Source organism: Schistocerca nitens, chromosome 9, assembly GCF_023898315.1.
Source record: "Schistocerca nitens isolate TAMUIC-IGC-003100 chromosome 9, iqSchNite1.1, whole genome shotgun sequence".
Classification (NCBI taxonomy): domain Eukaryota; kingdom Metazoa; phylum Arthropoda; class Insecta; order Orthoptera; family Acrididae; genus Schistocerca; species Schistocerca nitens.
The window spans coordinates 191,341,600-191,344,900 of record NC_064622.1 but is presented as its reverse complement, the minus strand read 5'-3'; positions in this window follow the sequence as shown (position 1 = coordinate 191,344,900).

The following is a 3,301-nucleotide window of genomic DNA, read 5'->3' as shown; positions in this document are numbered from 1 at the left end:
GGAAATTCAAATAAGAACACCGTGAATTCATTGTCCCAGGAAGGGGAAACTTTATTGACACATTCCTGGGGTCAGATACATCACATGATCACAATGACAGAACCACAGGCACATAGACACAGGCAACAGAGCATGCACAATGTCGGCACTAGTACAGTGTATATCCACCTTTCGCAGCAATGCAGGCTGCTATTCTCCCATGGAGACGATCGTAGAGATGCTGGATGTAGTCCTGTGGAACGGCTTGCCATGCCATTTCCACCTGGCGCCTCAGTTGGACCAGCGTTCGTGCTGGACGTGCAGACCGCGTGAGACGACGCTTCATCCAGTCCCAAACATGCTCAATGGGGGACAAATCGGGAGATCTTGCTGGCCAGGGTAGTTGACGTACACCTTCTAGAGCACGTTGGGTGGCACGGGATACATGCGGACGTGCATTGTCCTGTTGGAACAGCAAGTTCCCTTGCCTGTCTGGGAATGGTAGAACGATGGGTTCGATGACGGTTTGGATGTAGCGTGCACTATTCAGTGTCCCCTCGACGATCACCAGTGGTGTACGGCCAGTGTAGGAGATCGCTCCCCACACCATGATGCCGGGTGTTGGCCCTGTGTGCCACGGTCGTATGCAGTCCTGATCGTGGCGCTCACCTGCACGACGCCAAACACGCATACGACCATCATTGGCACCAAGGCAGAAGCGACTCTCATCGCTGAAGACGACACGTCTCCATTCGTCCCTCCATTCACGCCTGTCGCGACACCACTGGAGGCGGGCTGCACGATGTTGGGGCGTGAGCGGAAGACGGCCTAACGGTATGCGGGACCGTAGCCCAGCTTCATGGAGACGGTTGCGAATGGTGCTCGCCGATACCCCAGGAGCAACAGTGTCCCTAATTTGCTGGGAAGTGGCGGTGCGGTCCCCTACGGCACTGCGTAGGATCCTACGGTCTTGGCGTGCATCCGTGCGTCGCTGCGGTCCGGTCCCAGATCGACGGGCACGTGCACCTTCCGCCGACCACTGGCGACAACATCGATGTACTGTGGAGACCTCACGCCCCACGTGTTGAGCAATTCGGCGGTACGTCCACCCGGCCTCCCGCATGCCCACTATACGCCCTCGCTCAAAGTCCGTCAAATGCACATACGGTTCACGTCCACGCTGTCGCGGCATGCTACCAGTGTTAAAGACTGCGATGGAGCTCCGTATGCCACGGCAAACTGGCTGACACTGACGGCGGCGGTGCACAAATGCTGCGCAGCTAGCGCCATTCGACGGCCAACACCGCGGTTCCTGGTGTGTCCGCTGTGCCGTGCGTGTGATCATTGCTTGTACAGCCCTCTCGCAGTGTCCGGAGCAAGTATGGTGGGTCTGACACACCGGTGTCAATGTGTTCTTTTTTCCATTTCCAGGAGTGTATATCGATTCGACACGCAAGTCGCCGAAGTCGCGTCAAATCGGAAGACTTGCTCCCGGCGAACGGTCTACACGACGGGAGGCCCTAGTCACACGACATTTATTTATTAAGTTATATCGATCATTTTCTACGTCCCTTTAACATGCCTATTAAAACCGCTCATAATAACCGGCTCCCTGCCGCCGTTGGATAAGCAGCTGCAGCAGCAAGTCGTATACTCCTAGCTCACTCATTTGTTACATAGTTTAATTCTTAATGTCTTTGCGTGTTTTTGGTACTTGCATTGTTTAATTCATACATTTCGGGTGTATTATAGTATTTGAGAGTTGTAGCATCGCGTTTTAGTACCTGAATAGTGTAAAATCGCGTAGTCTCCTTCCGCCGCCGAGCAGTGTGTCAGCAGTGCGCAAGTAGCAGCATTACTGCATTTACTAGGCAATCTTGTATTTTAATAACCGTTTAAATTTTGTCGATTTGCTTGCGCTTTCTGTAGATTAGTTCAGATGTTCTTCGCACAACAATTTTTGCGTGGATTGGGACTGCAACTGCTGTGTTCGGATGCAGGCTGAGTTGGCATCCCTTCGCTTCCAGCTTCAGACAGTGTTGGCTTCGGTCACACAGCTTGAGGCTGTTGCCAATGGGCATCACTGTGGGGGTCCGGATGGGGGTTTGTCGGGGACGGCCAGATCGTCCCACGCATCCCCCGATCGGACTACGACTGTGGTTGCCCGGGATACTGCCCACATTGAGGCTGATCCCTCACTTGTGGTAGAGTGGGAGGTCGTCTCAAGTTGTGGCAGGGGGCGAAAGACATTCCGGAGGGCTGAACGGAAGGCCTCTCCAGTTTGTCTGACGAACCGGTTTCAGGCTCTGTCTCAGGCTGATACTGATCTTCGGCCTGACATGTCTGCTTGTCCTGTTCCAGAGGTTGCCCCTCAGTCTGCATGATCCGGGCGGTCGCAGAGAGTGGGCTTACTGGTAGTTGGGAGCTCCAACGTCAGGCGCGTAATGGGGCCCCTTGGGGAAATGGCAGCAAGAGAGGGGAAGAAAACCAATGTGCACTCCGTGTGCATACCGGGGGGAGTCATTACAGATGTGGAAAGGGTCCTTCCGGATGCCATGAAGGGTACAGGGTGCACCCATCTGCAGGTGTTCCCTCATGTCGGCACCAATGATGTGTGTCGCTATGGATCGGAGGAAATCCTCTCTGGCTTCCGGTGGCTATCTGATTTGGTGAAGACTGCCAGTCTCGCTAGCGGGATGAAAGCAGAGCTCACCATCTGCAGCATCGTCGACAGGACTGACTGCGGACCTTTAGTACAGAGCCGAGTGCAGGGTCTGAATCAGAGGCTGAGACGGTTCTGCGACCGTGTGGGCTGCAGATTCCTCGACATGCGCCATAGGGTGGTGGGGTTTCGGGTTCCGCTGGATAGGTCAGGCGTCCACTACACGCAACAAGCGGCTACACGGGTAGCAGGGGTTGTGTGGCGTGGGCTGGGCGGTTTTTTAGGTTAGATGGCCTTGGGCAAGTACAGAAAGGGCAACAGCTTCAACGGGTGCAGGGCAAAGTCAGGACATGCGGGGACCAAGCAGCAATCGGTACTGTAATTGTCAACTGTCGAAGCTGCGTTGGTAAAGTACCGGAACTTCAAGCGCTGATAGAAAGCAGCGAAGCTGAAATCGTTATAGGTACAGAAAGCTGACTGAAGCCAGAGATAAATTCTGCCGACATTTTTACAAAGGTACAGACGGTGTTTAGAAAGGATAGATTGCATGCCACCGGTGGTGGAGTGTTCGTCGCTGTTAGTAGTAGTTTATCCTGTAGTGAAGTAGAAGTGGATAGTTCCTGTGAATTATTATGGGTGGAGGTTACACTCAACAACTGA